Source organism: Schistocerca cancellata, chromosome 4, assembly GCF_023864275.1.
Source record: "Schistocerca cancellata isolate TAMUIC-IGC-003103 chromosome 4, iqSchCanc2.1, whole genome shotgun sequence".
Lineage (NCBI taxonomy): Eukaryota > Metazoa > Arthropoda > Insecta > Orthoptera > Acrididae > Schistocerca > Schistocerca cancellata.
In genome coordinates, this window is record NC_064629.1 from 193,977,640 (window position 1) to 194,000,220 (window position 22,581).

Genomic DNA, 22,581 nt, shown 5'->3' on the forward strand with positions numbered 1-22,581 from the left:
AGTTATTGGGAGCTCCAACGTTAGGCGGGTGATGGAATCCCTTAGAGAAATAGCGGAAAGGGCGGGGAAGAAGGCCAGTGTTCACTCTGTCTGCTTGCCGGGGGGTCTCATCCGAGATGTGGAGGAGGCCCTGCCGGCGGCGATAGAGAGCACTGGGTGCACCCGACTGCAAATTGTTGCTCATGTCGGCACCAATGACTTCTGCCGTCTGGGTTCAGAGGTCATCCTCAGTTCGTACAGGCGGTTGGCGGAATTGGTGAAGGCGGAAAGCCTCGCTCGCGGGGTGGAATCAGAGCTAACTATTTGTAGTATCGTTCCCAGAACCGATCGCGGTCCTCTGGTTTGGAGCCGAGTGGAAGGCTTAAACCAGAGGCTCAGACGATTCTGCGGAGATCTGGGGTGCAAATTTCTCGACTTCCGCTATCGGGTGGAGAAATGTAGGGTCCCCCTGAATAGGTCAGGTGTGCACTACACGCCGGAAGCGGCTACAAGGGTAGCGGAGTACGTGTGGAGTGCACATGGGGGTTTTTTAGGTCAGAGAATTCCCTCCCTAGGCCCGACAAGACGCCTCCTGAGACGCGGCAAGGTAGGAGTAGGCAAAATGCAACAGGGAATAACAATATTATTGTGCTAATAGTAAACTGCAGGAGCGTCTATAGAAAGGTCCCAGAACTGCTCTCATTAATAAACGGTCACAACGCCCATATAGACGAAACAGTAATGAAATCCTAAACTCAGATTGGAATGTATACCGCAGAGACAGGCTGGACAGTGAAGGGGGAGGCGTGTTTATAGCGATAAGAAGTGCAATAGAATCGAAGGAAATTGACGGAGATCCGAAATGTGAAATGATTTGGGTGAAGGTCACGGTTAAAGCAGGCTCAGACATGGTAATTGGATGTCTCTATAGGCCCCCGGGCTCAGCAGCTGTTGTGGCTGAGCACCTGAAGGATAATTTGGAAAATATTTCGAGTAGATTTCCCCACCATGTTATAGGTCTGGGTGGAGATTTTAATTTGCCGGATATAGACTGGGAGACTCAAATGTTCATAACGGGTGGCAGGGACAAAGAATCCAGTGAAATTGTTTTAAGTGCTTTATCTGAAGACTACCTTGAGCAGTTAAACAGAGAACCGACTCGTGGCGATAACATATTAGACCTTATGGTGACAAACAGACCCGAACTATTTGAAACAGTTAACGCAGAACAGGGAATCAGCGATCATAAAGCGGTTACGGCATCGATGGTTTCAGCCGTAAATAGAAATATTAAAAAAGGTAGGAAGATTTTTCTGTTTAGCAAAAGTGACAAAAAGCAGATTACAGAGTACCTGACGGGTCAACACGAAAGTTTTGTCTCAAGTACAGATAGTGTTGAGTATCAGTGGACAAAGTTCAAAACCATCGTACAATATGCGTTAGATGAGTATGTGCCAAGCAAGATCGTAAGAGATGGAAAAGAGCCACCGTGGTACAACAACCGAGTTAGAAAACTGCTGCGGAAGCAAAGGGAACTTCACAGCAAACATAAACATAGCCAAAGCCTTGCAGACAAACAAAAATTACGCGAAGCGAAATGTAGTGTGAGGAGGGCTATGCGAGAGGCGTTCAATGAATTCGAAAGTAATGTTCTATGTACTGACTTGGCAGAAAATCCTAAGAAATTTTGGTCTTATGTCAAAGCGGTAGGTGGATCAAAACAAAATGTCCAGACACTCTGTGACCAAAATGGTACTGAAACAGAGGATGACAGACTAAAGGCCGAAATACAAAATGTCATTTTCCAAAGCTGTTTCACAGAGGAAGACTGCACTGTAGTTCCTTCTCTAGATTGCCGCACAGATGACAAAATGGTAGATATCGAAATAGACGACAGAGGGATAGAGAAACAATTAAAATCGCTCAAAAGAGGGAAGGCCGCGGGACGTGATGGGATACCAGTTCGATTTTACACAGAGTACGCGAAGGAACTTGTCCCCCTTCTTGCAGCGGTGTACCGTAGGCCTCTAGAAGAGCGTAGCGTTCCAAAGGATTGGAAAAGGGCACAGGTCATCCCCGTTTTCAAGAAGGGACGTCGATCAGATGTGCAGAACTATAGACCTATATATCTAACGTCGATCAGTTGTAGAATTTTGGAACACGTATTATGTTCGAGTATAATGACTTTTCTGGAGACTAGAAATCTACTTTGTAGGAATCAGCATGGGTTTCGAAAAAGACGGTCGTGTGAAACCCAGCTCGCGCTATTCGTCCACGAGACTCAGAGGGCCATAGACACGGGTTCACAGGAAGATGCCGTGTTTCTTGACTTCCGCAGGCGTTTGATACAGTTCCCCACCGTAGTTTAATGAACAAAGTAAGAGCATATGGACTATCAGACCAATTGTGTGATTGGATTGAAGAGTTCCTAGATAACAGAACGCAGCATGTCATTCTCAATGGAGAGAAGTCTTCCGAAGTAAGAGTGATTTCAGGTGTGCCGCAGGGGATTGTCGTAGGACCGTTGCTATTCACAATATTCATAAATGACCTTGTGGATAACATCGGAAGTTCATTGAGGCTTTTTGCAGATGATGCTGTAGTATATAGAGAGGTTGTAACAATGGAAAATTGTACTGAAGTGCAGGAGGATCTGCAGCGAATTGACGCATGGTGCAGGGAATGGCAAATGAATCTCAATGTAGACAAGTGTAATGTGCTGCGAATACATAGAAAGAAAGATCCCTTATCATTTAGCTACAAAATAGCAGGTCAGCAACTGGAAGCAGTTAATTCCATAAATTATCTGGGAGTACGCATTAGGAGTGATTTAAAATGGAATGATCATATAAAGTTGATCGTCGGTAAAGCAGATGCAAGACTGACATTCATTGGAAGAATCCTAAGAAAAAGCAATCCGAAAACAAAGGAAGTAGGTTACAGTACGCTTGTTCGCCCACTGCTTGAATACTGCTGTCCGCAGCTCGTGGTCGTGCGGTTGCGTTCTCGCTTCCCGCGCCCGGGTTCCCGGGTTCGATTCCCGGCGGGGTGAGGGATTTTTTCTGCCTCGTGATGACTGGGTGTTGTGTGATGTCCTTAGGTTAGTTAGGTTTAAGTAGTTCTAAGTTCTAGGGGACTGATGACCATAGATGTTAAGTCCCATAGTGCTCAGAGCCATTTTGAATACTGCTCAGCAGTGTGGGATCCGTACCAGATAGGGTTGATAGAAGAGATAGAGAAGATCCAACGGAGAGCAGCGCGCTTCGTTACAGGATCATTTAGTAATCGCGAAATCGTTACGGAAATGATAGATAAACTCCAGTGGAAGACTCTGCAGTAGAGACGCTCAGTAGCTCGGTACGGGCTTTTGTTAAAGTTTCGAGAACATACCTTCACCGAAGAGGCAAGCAGTATATTGCTCCCTCCTACGTATATCTCGCGAAGAGACCATGAGGATAAAATCAGAGAGAGTAGAGCCCACACAGAAGCATACCGACAATCCTTCTTTCCACGAACAATACGAGATTGGAATAGAAGGGAGAACCGATAGAGGTACTAAGGGTACCCTCCGCCACACGCCGTCAGGTGGCTTGCGGTGTATGGGTGTAGATGTAGATGTAGATGTATCTGAAACTTCCCCACTAATTACAGGGCCAACGTGATCAACAAATTATTCAGAAAAAACTCATTCGTTCATTTACTTCAGAACAAAAAAGTCATAAACCTTATTTATGGAGGAAATCGTGTATTAAATCCATCTCCATTACACGTCCAGATCTCCGGTGATTCCACGCCTTAATTATTTTCCTTTTACAATCTTCTTCTCTTCAAAACAAACCGCTAGCGGCACAAATGTTAATTGGCTCGCTTTAGCGTGAAGAAAAGCAGAATATGTATCTCTCAGAAACACGTCAATCCCTCAACAGATACTCCAGAAGCTGTCCTAGTTACTACTCCAACAACAATGGAGAATGCATATATGCATCTCTGTTATTTCAAAGAATAAATGCACTAGAAAATACTTTGGCGTCGACGAGCTGTTGCCGTATATATTACGAGAAAATCAGATCAGATAACTTTTCCAAAGTGGATGAATGTGGATGGTTTTATTGAAAATGATTAATTGGTGCGTGGTAGAGGGTATTTGCTGTGGGGACATTACATAATGTATTAGGGTTGTTCGAAAATACAATATCATAATTAAAATCATTGTAGCTGTAAGTAGGTTGTTTAGGTTTTTATGTTGGTAACGCCACGTAGTGCTCTGTATGAAAATCGCTGACTGCACTGTGGGCAATCTGTGGCTGGTTGGACTCATTGTTGGAATATTCGCTTGTGTAGTATTGGGCAGTTGGATGTGAACAGCGCGTAATGTTGTGCATTGGAGGTGAGCGGCCAGCAGTGGAGGATGTGGAGAGAGAGATGCCAGAGTTTTGAGAACGGACGATCTGGACGTGTGTCCGCCAGAAAAAGGAAATTTGTAAAGATGGATGTCATGAATTAATAGATATATATATATATATATATGATGACTTTTGAACACTATTAAGATAAATACATTGTTTGTTCTCTATCAAAATCTTTCATTTGCTAACTGTGCCTATCAGTAGTTAGTGCATTCAGTAGTTAAGAATGTTTTATTTGCCGCACGGGATTAGCCGAGCGGTCTGAGACGCTGCAGTCATGGACTGTGCGGCTGGTCCCGGCGTATGTTCGAGTCCTCCCTCGGGCATGGGTGTGTGTGTTTGTCCTTAGGATGATTTAGGTTAAGTAGTGTGTAAGCTTAGGGACTGTGACCTTAACAGTTAAGTCCCATAAGATGTCACACACATCTGAACATCTGAACCTTTTATTTAGCTGGCAGTATTGTCGCTCGCTGAATTTCAGCAGTTCGAGTAACGAAGTTTTTTGTCAGGTATAGGTTATTGTTAGTCAGGGCCATTCTTTTGTGCGGATTATTGAAAGTCAGATTGCGTTGCGCTAAAGATATTGTGTGTCAGTTTAGTGATGATCAGAATAAGTAAAGAGAGAAATGTCTGAGTACGTTCATTTTTGCTCAGCTGTTTGAAAAACAAATAACGTAAGAGGTTTACCAGCACAGTAACACATAATTTTCCAAAGGGGACGTTTCATAGTAAATTCTGCTTTAATCATCATTCTTTATGTGAAAATTCGGTACTTACAACGAATACAGTACACTCGAACTTCACATACCTTACACTACTTTGAAACAAAATACAGTTTAACTCTTGCAGAATTCGAACAGCATATTGTTTGCTACTCTCGTGTTGTTACGTGAGATTATCGCTCACCCCCGACAACTCCCAAGTTATTGGAAAATTTTCAGCAGCAAAAGGATGTGGGAGAAATAGGAAGCGGATAATCCACAAAGCGGATAATCGGGAGTTCACTGTAAATGTATCGTAACTAATAACATAATCTTTATGATCATAACCTACGATAGTTCGTTAATAATACGATTTAAATAAAACTTAGTCCAATTTTAACGTTGCTTCAATATTCGGACCCTTTTCAGAACCAATTATTTCGAGACAAATGTATGTGAAAAATGTGTGTTTCAATATCTTGTCATTAGCCACTTTGATGTATCACTTCTTTCAAACGCGGAAGCATACTGCTCTTCGTTGCTTTTTCTTCTGCATATCAATGACCTCTCGTCTGTTACATTGCCAGATGCTAAGTTTGCATTGTTTACAGATGATAAAAACATTGCGCAAAACAGCAAGTTAAGTACAGATTTAGAAATGGCTGCTAATCAAAGTTTCACTGACATTAAAAAATGCTTTAAACCTAATTCACTCTCACTAAACTTTGAAAAGAACCACTACATGCAGTTCAGAACCTGTAAGTGGTTTTCTTCTAGCGTGTGTATAACATATGAAGACGTTGTTGTTGTTGTGGTCTTCAGTCCTGAGACTGGTTTGATGCAGTTCTCCATGCTACTCTATCCTGTGCAAGCTTCTTCATCTCCCAGTACGTACTGCAGCCCACATCCTTCTGAATCAGCTTAGTGTATTCGTCTCTTGGTTTCCCTCTACGATTTTTACCCTCCACGCTGCCCTCCAATACTAAATTGGTGATCTCTTGATGCCTCAGAATATGTCCTATTAACCGGTCCCTTCTTCTAGTCAAGTTGTGCCACAAACTCCTCTTCTCCCCAATTCTGTTCAATACCTCCTCATTAGTTACATACAGATAGAAAAGGTTGACAGTGTTAAATTCAGTTGGGGAGGGCATACCTCAGAATTGCTGAAGCGCCTAAACAAGTCTGTATTTGCAATGCGAATGATGTCAGATGTAGGAGATACAAATATAAAAAAAACTTGCATACTTTGCTTACTTTCATTATATTACGTCATATGGGACCATGTTTTGGGGTAACTTGTCAAAACGAGAAAAAGTTTGTAGAGACAAAAAGCGTGTAATAATGTTCATTTGTGGTGTAAAGTCAAGAATATCATGTAGAAACCAGTTCTTCTCAGTATATTTATTCCTTAATGAAATTTGTTGCAAATAATATATATCTGTTTCCAAGCAACAGCTCAATACATAGTATCAATACTAGGAACAAGAACAATCTACATAAAGACCTAAAATCACTCACCTTGGTCCAAAAAGGGGGCCAATATTCAGGAACAGACATTTTCGCTAAATTGCCAGCAACAATTAAAAACTTGGTTTCAAATAGAGCACAGTTTAAACAGAGTTTGAAGGACATTTTGGAAGGCAACTCCTTCTACTCTACAGAGGAATATCTTAACAGGGATTGTTAGAATAGCGTAAGCAAAAAATTTTTGTTAGATTTCAGTTTTGACATAACTTGGTCACAACAGTCGAGATTAGGTATTTTGTGTATGATAAATTTATTAAAAGTCCATAACTATGTTTCATTCTGACAGTGTATTAATTCTGGAAATACTAGCAGTTCCAGTTTACTACAGCGTATTCACGTGTTATGACAATCTGCTGGCTAAGGATCTGGGTAGTGAGCATTATATTAAACTGTTCTGTGTTTTTTATGTCATGCTTTCTGCCATAAGTTTACTCATGTTGATCTCGAAGAGGCAATGTGTGGTGATTACTTAGGGAAAGAAGAACTTCATAGATTAGATCGCTATAAAAACTTTATTGTAGATAACCGGTTTTAGGTAAAGCTAAGTTACCATCTTCAGATCTTCATAAAGGTTATTACAAACATCTTGTGTCAGCTACACTCAAAATCTTTCCATGGAATTTCCAGGTGCATAAAACATGAGATGAGCGATCGTTGCCATGTCAAAATTAAAATTACTGCGTACATCACTATTCGTCAAATGTACGTAGTAATTTTAGTTTTGGAGCGCCAGTGCATCGCTCATTTAATGTTTTATGTACCTGGAACTTTATGGAAAAATTTTGTGTGTAGCTAACATACCAGTTAGCTACAATAAAGTTTTTATAGCGACCTAGGCTGAGAAGTTCTTCTTATCCTAAACAAAAAAAAAAAAAAACACTTTCTGACATGTTCTACACGGGTCTGTGGAACGAGAACTGAATCTAATCTAATCTTTTTTTAAATTGTCACCACATAAACCGTGCCATTTTTCTTTTAATCGACCCTTCAAAGTTTCTTCGGAAGATATTAGTGTTTTTCTAATACGTTGCTCTAGATCTCCCCACACATTCTCAATAGGGTTGAGGTCTGGTGATTGAGTTGGTGGCTGTAAGACTTTCGGGCAGTTGTACAAGAAAATATTCCTTCACAATTCGAGTATTATGTTTCGAGTCATAGTCCTGGTAGCACTTTTGCTTAAATAGGTTTAGTTCAGATGAACATATTTGTCCATAATACTGTCGATGAACTCTAATTCGCCCGATCAGAATGTGGATATACAGCCCCAGACAACAACAGTGCCACCTGCATGCTTTACAGTCTGCTTAACATTTCGCAACCAGCCAAGAATGATGATACAACTCGAAGATGCACTACTTGAGATAAACCGACTTAAAGAATTCTGTAAAACTTATACTGAAACAGTATGAGTGTCCTTTAAATTTTAAGTAATTTTACTAGTAAATACCATTTTAGTCTATATGACATAAATATGGACACTTAGTTCTCGTCGAGTGTGAGGTGTTATTAGGTAATTATTAATTAATTCTTTGAGTTGTGTCACTTTTCTTGTTTTCTAAAAACTATTTTCTGTTATGACCCTTCATGTAATATTTATGCCCTTTTTCCCGCCACAAATAATATACAGTTTTTTTACTTAGTGTAATATTATACATCAGGCAAAATTAATACTGAAGTTGAAATGAAAAAAGAAAAACACTGAAATTGTTGTATTATAAAAATACGAAGTCCAAAATTGTAATTTATGAAACTTAATACAACTTAATAAGAAACAACAATTAGAAACAATTTAAGGGACACAGTATTCGAATACATAGATTCATAAATGGGCTAATAAAATATAGGAATACGTTTCACCAACAAGAGATTCAATACCAACTTTCCTTACAGCAGATGTGTCCATTTGTTTTCTTGTACGTTGCAACGCACGAAATTTCGTATTATCTACAACAGCTGTAATAGTCGAAACAGTGGATGTTCCTTCAGGCATGTATGTTTGTGTGGAGGGCTTTGTAATGTAGGATACAGACACTGTATAAACACTTTCATTGTAATAATCAGTGATATTAACGCTTACATAGTCCGCCCCCGGTAGGTGAGTGGTCAGCGCGACAAACTGACAATCCTAAGGGCCCGGTTTCGATTCCCGGATGGGTCGGAGATTTTCTCCGCTCAAGGACTGGGTGTTGTGTTGTCCTAATAATCATAATTTCAGCCCAATCGACGCGCATGTCACCGAAGTGGCGTCAAATCGAAGCACTTGTACCCGTCGTACGGTCTACCCGACGGGAGGCCCAGGTCATACGATATTTACATTTTAACAGTTACATTCTACTTACCTTGTACATGAAAAGCTTCACAACTCAGAATGTGCCGCTCTTCGTGAACGACCCATGCACACCTGCAAATAGCAACGCTAAAGTGTCACTATTCCAGTCGTGTCGCATCATAAAGTAGCCTACAACAAAGCTGATACATCAGCCCTGAGGTGGACAAACTGCGACATACAAATGTGAAGTTTTTCGTTCACGCTGGGGCGCTTCACACGTATTTTTCGGCGCAATAAGCTAAAAATTGTCGTTTTTATTACTTTTTCACTTTTCTTGTCGGGAAGCGACTGGTGACTTTAAATTCTTTATTCGTATTCCGCCACAAAATGACGCCGTTCCATCATGTTTCCTCCTTCGTAATAAACTCTTATCGGAGTTCAGTCTCTTCTTTCTATTCTGTTCATACACACACGGTGTCTTCCAATCCATTCTTCCATTGTAGCCGCTATCTTTCAGTGCTCTGTGAATCGTCTGAGAACGTACCTCCTTTGCAGTATCGTTTAGAACCTCACTTGCTAACTTTGGGTGCACTGAGTGTGAGTTCCTTCTTTATCTTTTGCATTAGATTACTCTTGTCGCATGCACCCAGCTTCTTGTTTGACCCTTTTGAAGCATAGAGTCTATACTATCCTAGTATCTGAATAGTATCACGATATCTGCAACAATCAAGTTGAGCATGGCAGCGATTTGTCCATTTGATTTACCTTTCGCGTTATGAAAAAAATCAAAAGTTGTCGTGTATCAAAACCGGTATTAGTTTTTCGTGGCATTGTAACGTCTGGACAGTCGACCGGGCTTGTCAACAAACACTGTCTCCTAACTCAGAGTATATAACTCGGCGTGAACGATCAAAACAAGTGCTAAACTGTCAACTGTTCGAATAGTAAAGTAATGTGAAAATCGAACGATGTTTTATTTAAATCGTGTTATTTAACCACTGTTGTAAGTTGTGTAAAAAAGTTCATACTATTATTTAGTGGACATCTACCTTAATATTACTCTCGATTATTTTTTAATATTTGTTTGTTAAGAATAATGTTAGGATGCTATGTGTCGGAATATTAATGTTACTCGCTGTATATGCTGCCGTAAGGGTCCTGATACGTCTTATATTGTCATCGCGTTCATTGCGTGTGACGTATGCCGATAGCAGTAGAATTGTTCTGTAGTCAGCCGAAAATTCAAGTTCTCCAAACTTTCTAAATATAGTATCACGAAAAGATCGTCTTCTTTCCTCCACCGATTCCCGTTTGATTCACGGAGCGTTTCGGTAATACTCCCATGTTGATCGAACTTATTGGTAACAAATCTAGCAGCATGTCTCTGAACTACTTCGATGTCTTCCTTTAACCTGACCTGGTGTGGTCCCAAACACTCGAGCAGTACTCGAGAATAGGTCGCACAAGTGTTCTGTATAGGGTCTTCTTTATAGATGAGTTACACTTTTCTAGAATTCTCCCAATAAACCGAAGTAGACCACTCGTCTTCCCTACACCCGGCCTTACGACGTGATAGTGTGAAGTAGTGCACAACTAGTACTGTATTCGAACATTACAGTAATGTTTATCCTACTCATCTGACATAACGTACAGTTTACCAAATTTATAGTAAGCTGCCACTAATCAAAACGAATGGCAATTCCGTCAAAGTCATCCTATATTCTCCTACAGTCACTCAGAGACGACACTTTTCCATTCGCTGCTACTACATCTTCAGCAAATAGTCGCATACTGCCGCTCACCCTCATCTTTCAAGTCTTTTACGTATACAGAGAACAAGGGTGGTCCTATCACACTTTACTGAGGTCCCCTGGCGTTAACTTTGTCTACAATGAACATCCGCCATCCAGGACGACATACTACACTCTGCATGTATTGAAACTTCCTGGCAGATTAAAACTGTGTGCCCGACCGAGACTCGAACTCGGGACCTTTGCCTTTCGCAGGCAAGTGCTCTACCATCTGAGCTACCGAAGCACGACTCACGCCAGGTCCTCACAGCTTTACTTCTGCCAGTATCTCGTCTCCTACCTTCCAAACTTTACAGAAGCTCTCCTGCGAACCTTGCAGAACTAGCACTCCTGAAAGAAAGGATATTGCGGAGACATGGCTTAGCCACAGCCTGGGGGATGTTTCCAGAATGAGATTTTCATTCTGCAGCGGAGTGTGCGCTGATATGAAACTTCCTGGCAGATTAAAATTGTGTGCCCGACCGAGACTCGAACTTGGGACCTTTGCCTTTCGCAGGCAAGTGCTCTACCATCTGAGCTACCGAAGCGCGACTCACGCCCGGTCCTCACAGCTTTACTTCTGCCAGTATCTCGTCTCCTACCTTCCAAACTTTACAGAAGCTTTCCTGCGAACCTTGCAGAACTAGCACACCTGAAAAAAAGGATATTGCGGAGACATGGCTTAGCCACAGCCTGGGGGATGTTTCCAGAATGAGATTTTCACTCTGCAGCGGAGTGTGCGCTGATATGAAACTTCCTGGCAGATTAAAACTGTGTGCCCGACCGAGACTCGAACTTGGGACCTTTGCCTTTCGCAGGCAAGTGCTCTACCATCTGAGCTACCGAAGCACGACTCACGCCCCGTCCTCACAGCTTTAATTCCGCCAGTAACTCGTCTCCTACCTTCCAAACTTTACAGAAGCTCTCCTGCGAACCTTGCTGAACTAGCACTCCTGAAAGAAAGGATATTGCGGAGACATGGCTTAGCCACAGCCTGGGGGATGTTTCCAGAATGAGATTTTCACTCTGCAGCGGAGTGTGCGCTGATATGAAACTGTAAAGCTGTGAGGACCGGGCGTGAGTCGTGCTTCGGTAGCTCAGGTGGTAGAGCACTTGCCTGCGAAAGGCAAAGGTCCCGAGTTCGAGTCTCGGTCGGGCACACAGTTTTAATCTGCCAGGAAGTTTCATATCAGCGCACACTCCGCTGCAGAGTGAAAATCTCATTCTGCATGTATTACTTAAAAAGCTTTCGAGGCGCTTACATATCTGAAATTTTATCTGTATGTTCGGACCTTTGTTAACAGACTGCATTGTGGCAGTTTCAAATGCTTTCAGAAAATCTAAAATTATGGACTCTGACTGTTTCCCTCCATTCAGAAATGGGCAACGTCAATCTCTCACGAGCGATACCTTCTAAATACGTATTGACGTGTAGCTAGAAGGAAGTTTATTGTTATGGTGGAGCCAAGGTAGCCCCTGAGGGCCGGCAACCCATATTACGCCACAGACGACGGGATTGTCTATGTCTAAAGCGTACCAAAAGCACCATGGTAAACACCGGCTATTTACAAACAAGATAATGGAAACAGACATTCCGAGCACTGCTTCCTGTAGGGAGAGCTTGAGCCACGGCCTGTGGGAAGTATCACTACGCGAAAACCTGATTGGCTGGAGACTTCTATTTATGGGCTAGAACTTGCCCTGAAGTTCAATTCACTCCGAATGCCGACCTCGTTGACTTCGACCGCTGGAGATTGCGTCTTCGTCTCTGAATTTGACTTTTACTAGTGTGTGTGTGTGTTACCACGAACCTTTGTGGAAAATTAGAAAAATGTGTGTGAAATCTTATGGGACTTAACTGCTAAGGTCATCAGTCCCTAAGCTTACACACTACTTAACCTAAATTATCCTAAGGACAAACACACACACATCCATGCCCGAGGGAGGACTCGAACCTCCCCCGGGACCAGCCGCACAGTCTCTGACTGCAGCGCCTGAGACCGCTCGGCTAATCCCGCGCAACTGTGGAAAATTAGAAGTGAACTTTTGTTTGCCTCAATTAGGAGACTTTTACTGGCATCGTTATTGTTACCTTTCTTTTGCTGTTCAGTCACCAACCTTGTAAACTTACATAAATAAAAGTTGTGCTGCGAAAAATTGCGAATGGTCAGACACAACATTTATTACATTCGAACTTAAAATATACTCAGAATTCGGCAGCAAATCGACCTTAAGGATTGTGGTCCGTAATTTTGTGGCTCCCTTCTTTTACCCTTCTTATACAGGATGAATCACTTAAAACTTGCATCGCAAATATTGCGGAAATAGAAAGTGCTATTGATGAGCGGTTTTCACAGAATGAATTCGTAGTCAGGGGCTCGTATTGTTAGCCAATCAGCAGATTGTAATAATACTTAGAAAGTGTATGTTTGTGCAATACCACACTTTTTTAAATGGAACAATGCCTATTGATATCAAAAAACTAAATGTACTGTAAATTAGAATGTCAGTTGTGTTTGTTGCATGATTCTAGTGCGAGTCGCTAACGAGACAACATATTTCGGGAAGTCCGCACTCCGATACTTGTACATCAATACCTCTGGTAGTATACATCAAAGAACAACACAATTGGATACGCTAGTTATGTGGATTCTGACCAATAACGAGATAACTGTCCATCGAGGGTTGTGTTCAAAATGAGCACCAGCAGCGGCAATATACACTTCCAGTCTATTATGAAACGACTGCTGCATACGTGCTAGTACTTCAGCGGAGATGTCCGAGCAGAAATCAATAACGTGTCGTTGCATATCATTGGGTGTAGTTGATATGTCCTTGTATACAGCGTCTTTCAACTTTTGCACAGAAAAAAAATTCTAGAGGCGTCAAATCCGGGGAACGGACCGGCCAAGATATAGGTCCACTGCATCCGATCCAACGATTTGGAAACAATTCGTGAAGACATGCTGTAGTACTTGGTAACTATGGGCTGGACAGCCATCGTGTTGGTACCACAGGTTCCTCCTAGTCCGCAGAGGAATTTCTTCTAGCATCCATGGAAGATGATCTGTTACGTAGCTGCGATAATTTGTGCGTGTTCAGAGTTCCGTCTATGAAAAACACGCCAATGAGTTGATAAGTTCACCGTGTCACACGAGACGTTTACACTCCATGGATGCTGACGTTCCACCTGAAGAAGCTAACGGGGTTTGGCAACAGAGGAATAGTGCATGGTTCTGCGGTTTACCTCGCCATAGTAAATGTGGCTTCATCGCTAAACAAGATAAATGATACATCTGTAGTATCCTGTCTTAATGCTCACTCACAGAAGTTAGCACGATTCTCATAATCGTTTCCTTGCAGCTATTGATGGGGAGAGATGTGATGGGGATGCAACCTCTGTCAACGTAAATGAAATGAAATGATCGTGTGGCACTGTTAGCCGGGAGCCCCCAACCGGGGAAGTTCGGACGCCGGGTTAGAAGTCCCATTTCAGGTGAAGCCACATTTGGCGACATCTGTGTCGGTAATAATGAAATGATGAGAAGGACAACACAACACCCAGTCCACGAGCGGAGAAAATCTCCAACCCGGCCGGAAATCGAACCAGGGCCCGCTGCATGGTAGACAAACACATTACCATTCAGCTAAGCAGACGACTATGGCGATAGAGAATGCGTGTGACCCTTGCCTGACACCGCGCTGCAACTAACGTGCGGATCAACTGCAACGGCAGGAATAACATTAATTTCCCCGTCTTCTGTCGTCACTTTCCTTCTGCTACGTTGTCTAGTTGTTACACTACGCCGGCCGGTGTGGCCGAGCGGTTCTAGGCACTTCAGTCTGGAACCGCGCGCCGGCTACGGTCGCAGGTTCGAATCCTGCCTCGGGCATGGATGTGTGTGATGCCCTTAGGTTAGTTACGTTAAAGTAGTTCTAAGTTCTAGGGGACTGGTGACCTCAGATGTTAAGTCCAAAAAAATGGTTCAAATGGCTCTGAGCACTATGGGACTTAACAGCTGTGGTCATCAGTCCCCTAGAACTTAGAACTACTTAAACCTAACTAGCCAAAGGACATCACACACATCCATGCCGAGGCAGGATTCGAACCTGCGACCGTAGCAGTCGCGCGGTTCCGGACTGGGCGCCTAGAACCGCGAGACCACCGCGGCCGGCCAGATGTTAAGTCCCATAGTGTTCAGAGCTATTTGATTTGTTACACTACCACTTTCACGTAACTGGTTGAAGAGGTTAATAAATAATTGCCGAGGTGGTTTGCCGCATACACCGTACAGGAACGCATTCTTCCTACACTCTCCATATACAATGAGCGTGCCGGCTTTTTCTGCATTGGTAAATCTCAATGTCCACACACGACCTACTACATGGACTGTCACCAACTAACTGACTAGCAAGTCAGTGCACTCAGGGAACACACAAGCACACTGTAAGCAAACATAACAACATCGTTCCAAGTAACTACTCAGCTTGAATGACACAAAAAAGTGTCGGTGTGGAAACTTTGTCCAGTGCGATAGCTCGTAAACGACACGCACTAGAATCCTGCAACAAACGAAAGTGACATTCTAATTTACCTACTATCGGTCTGTTAATGTCAATAGGCATTGTTTCATTTAAAAAAGTGTATGTTTGCACAAAAAGTTCACTTTCTAATTGTTATTACAGTTTTTTTGTCGGCTAACAATACGAGCCCCTGAATACCAGTCCATTCTGTGAAAATCGCACATCACACAATGGTGCATGTTTAGATGATTCACCCTGTATAAGGGATTCACCTGCGCTTTTTTCCAGTCGCTTGTACCCTTGCACTGGGCAAGACATTCGAGATAAATGCAAGCTACGTGAGAGACCAGTGTCGAAGAGTACTCTCAGTAAAACCGAATTGAAATTCCATCTGGTCCTGATGACTTATTCGTTTTCCAATCGCTCAGTTGCTTTTCACTGTCTTCCATACGGGACTCCGTGTGGCGGTCAAACGGTGGCATGTCTCCACGATCGTCCTGCGTAAATAATTTTTTAAACGCGAAATTTTAGCTTTCAGATCTTATTTTGCTGCCTTCTGTTTTCACGCCAGTCTGGTCTGCGAGTCATTGAATTGAAGCCTTCGACTCGATTATTGATTTTATGTAGGACCAGCGCCATGACTATTATCGGGCATCTCTGAATCACGTTTCTGATGATGACCTGCTGACTGGCCTCAATACCTGTGAGCATGAGGTTGTTCTTTAGCTTCAGCTCGAACAGAGTGCAAGATGGCGGAGACACTGAACCGCTGTGCTACGAGAGGAAGCAGAGAGAGATATTTGTTTACTTCGAATAAACGAAGTAAAGGAAGACTGTATGTCACTTTTTGCAGTACGCGTTACCACCACATTCTGAGAAGAGTACAAACGAACACGGCAAACACATCCTGGACTTCCTACATCTCCAGTAGTTTAAGAGTGTATCGCGGTATTTCCTTTCACACACTTCACGCGATGCAGTTTAAAAGAGCTTTTGCAGTGGCTAATTAACGATTGCTATAAACTCAAGAATGCGGATGGCTCCCATCCAGCGACCGAGCAGAATTGCGCAGTGGTGAAGGCTCGTGGACTTGCAGTTCGGAACACTGGGGTTCAACTCCCCAATCGAACATCCAGTTTTAGGTTTCATGTGGTTTCCCTAAATTGCTAATTTAAATGCTGCGATGGTTGTCGCTGAGAAAGTCGCAGCTGATTTCCCTTCCAATTCCTCTCCAAAACGACTTTGAGTTTCGTCTATAACAGGGGTCTCCAAACATTTTAGCCTAAGGGCCACAGTGGCTTTTCCACCGACCATCAAGGGCCGCGACCTACCTGCAGTTTGTCAAAGTTTTCTTGTGGCCTGATACCCCAGTACCGCTGGTAACTTCTCGGTACAGTTCAGAAGTTTTTGTGGCGCTTACCGCTGTTGCCATTCTTTACTGAGTGGCACTGTAGTAGGCATTAAGCAGTGAACTGTTTTTTGTTTGACCTTGAGCTGTGGACTTAATTTCATTTCAGTTACATTGGTACAAAGAAATACCATATAATTTTTTCATAATGCGGGGCCACAGTCATAATATATTTCTTTAAAGTCAGTACCGCCATCAGACTGTTGTTTATTTACAGTGTTACATTTACACTTACACAATCATGATTTCGGCTTCAAAGTGCCATTATCAAGTGTTTTCTGAAAGCAGGTTAGACAATAACAGTGAAATACATAACAAGTGATATAATCGTATAACATCCATATTTGTAATGTTTACTTACAAGTGTTACAAATTGCCTAAGATGGCTTTCATATGTGGTAGCTGATTCAGCTGTTAACATTACTATGTCATTTTTACGTCATATAAATAAGATGTCACTACTATAACATGTAAATAAGATTTATAGCACCAAGATTACAGCCATATGTATCAATACCACGGTGTACTCACGTCTGTAGTTGTATCTCATCAACCATTAACAAATACTATTATATCCCCACTTTTTATATTATGTTAAATTTAAATGTGCTGTTTAACTCGAAATTTTTTGATTCTTTTATTTACTTAAATGCTTTTATGTACATGACATGTTTCACAAACCTGTTTTATTTGCACTTGTTCCTAAGTAATGTTCCAACACGTATAAGCCAGGAAGTTGTATTTGAAATGACTATTCAAGACTGAAAAAATAGCACTAAACCGATTTTTTACTCGAAATAACGTTCGTTAAGCAGGTTAGTTTCTTACGTTTTTACGCTCGTTGTGCTAATCACTCGTTATGCGATGTGCTCGATAAGCAAGGTTCGAAGGTAATAAAAAAAATAAAATACGACGGGCCGGGTACCACGCATGTCTGGCCCATTACCGCGGGCCGGATTGATGGTGTTCGCGGGCCGGTATTGGCCCGCGGGCCGTAGTTTGGAGACCCCTGGTCTATAATAGCCAGGTCGTCGACGGTACATTAGAACTTAATCTTCCTTTCCGTTCTACTGTTTTCTCCATGCTCGTTTGGGACGTCAGGACTTTTATGGGATAAGATTCCAAATGACACGTTCTCGTCTATAAGGGATTTAGAAGTAGATGCCCTCGGTGCAGCGAAGCATCTCTAGTTATTTACTAAAAGCAAATCTTCCGTTCCAGATAATACACTAATTAGATTCTTTCTGAGTATTCTGATGAAATCCTTATAGGATCCCTTTGTTGTCCGTCTGTGTGTCCGTCTTTTAATCCCCCTTTTTCTCATGAACGGGTTGAGCCATCAAACCCTATAGATGAACTATGTACACTGGAGAGCCAAAGAAACTGGTACACCTGCCTAACATCGTGTAGGTACCCGCCATCACGCAGAAGTGCTGCAACACGACGTGACATGGACTCGACTAATGTCTGCAGTAGTGCTGGAGGGAATTGACACCATGAATCGTGCAGGGCTGTCCGTAAATCCGCAATAGTACGAGGAGGTGGAGATCTGTTCTGAAAAGTACGTTGCAACGCATCCCAGATATGCTCAATAATGTTCATGCCTGGGGAATCTGGTGGCCAGCGGAATTTTTTAAACTCAGAAGACTGTTCCTGGAGCCATTCTGTAGCAATTCTGGACGTGTGAGATGTCGCGTTGTCCTGATGGATTGCCCACGTCCGTCGGAATGCACAATGGACATGAATGGATGGGGGTGATCAGACAGGATGCTTACGTACGTGTCAATTGTCAGAGTCGTATCTAGAGGTATCAGGAGTCCCATAGCATTCTAACTGCACACGTCCCACACCATTACAGAGCCTCCACCAGCTTTAACATTCCCCTGCTAACATGACGCAGGGTCCATGGATTCATGAAGTTGTCTCCACACCCATACCCGTCCATCCGCTCGATACAGTTTCAAACGAGACTCGTTCGACCAGGCAACATGTTTCCAGTCATCAACAGTCCAGTGTCGGTGTTGACGGGCCCAGGCGAGGCTGGTCGTGCGGTAGCGTTCTCGCTTCCCGCGCCCGGGTACCCGGGTTCGATTCCCGGCGGGGTTAGGGATTTTCTCTGCCTCGTGATGACTGGGTGTTGTGTGATGTCCTTAGGTTAGTTAGGTTTAAGTAGTTCAAAGTTCTAGGGACTGATGACCATAGATGTTAAGTCCCATAGTGCTCAGAACCATTTACCGAGCGAGGTGGCGCAGTGGTTAGCACACTGGACTCGCATTCGGGAGGACGACGGTTCAATCCCGTCTCCAGCCATTCTGATTTAGGTTTTCCGTGATTTCCCTAAAATCGTTTCAGGCAAATGCCGGGATGGTTCCTTTGAAAGGGCACGGCCGATTTCCTTCTCAATCCTTCCCTAACCCGAGCTTGCGCTCCGTCTCTAATGACCTCGTTGTCGACGGGACGTTAAACACTAACCACCACCACCACATCAGAACCATTTGAACCATTTTTGAACCAGGCGAGGCGTAAAGCTTTGCGGTGAGCAATCATCAAGACCATATAGATGATGTTTCGTTGAATGATTCGCAGGCTGAGACTAGTTGATGGCCCAGCACTGAAATTTGCAGCAACTTGCGGAAGGGTTGCACAACACTTAGCACTACGTAAGGCGCTGCAGTCATGGACTGTGCGGCTGGTCCCGGCGGAGGTTCGAGTCCTACCTCGGGCATGGGTGTGTGTGTTTGTCCTTAGGATAATTTAGGTTAAGTAGTGTGTAAACATAGGGACTGATGACTTTAGCAGATAAGTCCCATAAGATTTCACACACATCTGAACATTTTGAAACTATGTAAACGAGCATTTTTCAAGTATTGCAGAGAAGTTACAGCACAGATTCCACAAAACAAATATAACACCTGTAAATAATGTTGCACTTATTACAATGATGTTACTTCCAACCACAGAGAATGAAGTCAATAAAAATGTTCAGAAACTAAAAAATAACAAGTCGTAGGCTTAGATGAAGTACCAATGTGTGCACTGAAATAATGCATAGGGTTTATACAAGGCCCCTTAACAATTACAATAAATGAATCCTCACATCAGGGACATTTCCATATCAGTTAAAACAGGCAAGAGTTGTACCTTTGCTTAAGAAAGGTAATTCAGAACACATAAAAAATTACCGGCCTGAATAAATACAATCTCTTAAGCGAATCACAGTTTGGTTTCCGAAGTGCCAAAAATACGGAGTCAGCCTTAGTAGAATTCACAAAAAGTTTTACTTGATGCTCTTGATAAAGATGAGTGCGTCACGGACATATTTTTTGATCTTTCTAAGCTGTGTGATACAATCGACCACAAGATTCTATTAAATAAATTAGAAGCATTAGGAATAAGAGGGGTAGCTAATGACTGGTTTCGATCATACCTAGCAGATAGGGTACAAAGAGTAGAGATAGATCTAAACATTTAGTAAAACACTTATGAGAACCAAAATACATTAATGTAGGGGTTCCACAAGGTAGCACATTAGGACCAGTACTATTCCCGATATACATCAATGACTTTCCCAGTAGTGTTACTCATGGTGAAAAAATTCTCTTCGCTGATGACAGCAATATTATAGTCACTGAGGAAACAAGATAACTCCTTGCCGAGGAAACAAATGAAACTCTGAAGGAAGTTTATGATTGGTCAATAAGCATTAAAGTTACACTGAGCATAAAGAAAACTAATGCCATGAATTTCAGTTTGAAGAGGAAAAATGAGAATGTTAAATTAAATGAAGAAGGCTCTTCTATAGACTGTGTAACAAATGCAAAATTTCTTGGAATGAATATTGATTCTCGGTTGAAGTTGTGTGACACACAAAGGTACTTGCAAACAGAATGTTGTCAGCATGCTATGCCCTTAGAATCCTATCATCAGTGTGTAACATGCAGTGTCTTTCAGTTACATATTATTCATGTGTACACTGAATTCTTAGCTATGGCATTCTTTTTTGGGGAACAAACACACAAAATACGAACACAATTTTCAAACTCCAGAAAAGAGTTATAAGAATAATAACCAAAAATACTCGTCGAGCTCATTGTAAAGATCTGTTCGAAATTTAACTGCTCCATGTGAATACATTTACCAGTCAGTTGTACACATCAAAAATAACATTGGTAATAACTGCACAAACAGCTCTGTCCATGACTATGCAATAAGAGGTAGACTCAACTTACATTTACCAAGAAAAAATAAACATAAAACTCAAAACAGCATTTTCTACCAAGCAATAAAACTGTACAATAAATTACATAAAGAGATTAAAGAAATTGCAAAAATACACTTATTTAAAAAGGCAGCTAAAAAGTACCTGTTATGCAATACACATTATACATTGAAGGATTACTTACATAAAATAGAGTAGTGGTCTGATAAAAAAATGTTATACAAATAATAATAATAATAATAATAATAATAATTATAATAATTATAAAAAAACCAGCACTCCACATAACACCTTCACTTTATATTTTTATCTTTCTTTTTTCCTTTCTAGGAATACTTACCCCCAAGCTATGCATAGCACAATACTAACATCTCTTCCTTTTTCTGAGCTCAATATCTCACTCATTATGGAGGGATGCTGACTCAGTTTTTCAGGATAGCAAATGGGACGTTGCGGTACAGAAAATGGCCCAGAGATCACCAGTGTGTGTGTGTGTGTGTGTGTGTGTGTGTGTATGTGTGTGTGTGTGTGTGTATGTGTGTAGCGAGTGACGTGTTATGAAACAATGTGTGTATAGTGTGTGCAATGACTGATAGTGAGATATGAGTGAACAGTGTGGCATTACATTATTTAATAAGTTATTTGTAAAAATAGGATTGTATACCAGGAGTAAATCTAATGACTGTCTCTAACTAGAAGCCTGTAAATACATGTGTATACGAATTAGCTTATTTTAAATTGGTCTAAACTTGTAAATACTTTGACATGTCCTATAACCTTCTAAAAAGAGATCTACAGATGAATAAAGCTACTACTACTACTACTACTACTACTACTACTGAACGATTGTCTTCAGTCGTCGTTGGTCCCGCTGTTGCACGATCGTTTTCCGGCCGCAACGTCGTCGGAGATTTGATATTTTATCGGATTCCTGATATTCACAGTACACGCGTGAAACGGTAGTATGGGAAAATCCTCACTCCATCGCTACCTCGGAAATGCTGCGTCCCATCGCTCGTGCGTCGACTATAACACCACATTCAAACTCACTTAAATCTTGCTAACGTGCCATTGTAGCAGCAGTAACCGATCTAACAACTGTGCCAGACACTCGTTGTCTTATACAGGCGTTGCCGACCATAGCACCGTATTCTGCCTGTTTACATATCTCTGTATTTAAATAAGCATGCCTATACCAGTTTCTTTGGCGCTTCAGTGTATACACATAATTAAATTCTTAGGGAAATCTCAGAGCTTGAGTCCTACTCACACTTACCCGGTATTAGCAATCGTAAACAACAGCTAGGTCGATCAAAGATCCGTTCGTAAAGATTGCAAAGTTGCTCAGGTCACACCAGTACACAAGGAAGGAAACAGAAATAATTCGCTGAATTATAGACCCATATCTAACATCAATTTACAGTAGGAGTTGGGAACATTACTTTGTTCGAACATTATGGACTACCTCAAAGCAAATGATCTTTTGACACAGAATCAACGTTGGTTCAGAAAATATAATTCCTGTGAAATATAATTCCTGTGAAATACAGCTAGTTCTATATTCACACTAAGTAAGCGCTACCGACAGAGGATCTCAAATTAATTCCATGTTTCTAGATTTACAGAAGGCTTTTGACTCCGTTTCTCACAAGCGGACTGTAATCAAAAGTGGCTCTAAGCACTATGGGACTTAACGTCTGAGGTCATCAGTCCCCTAGACTTAGAACTTCTTAAACATAACTAACCTAAGGAAATCGC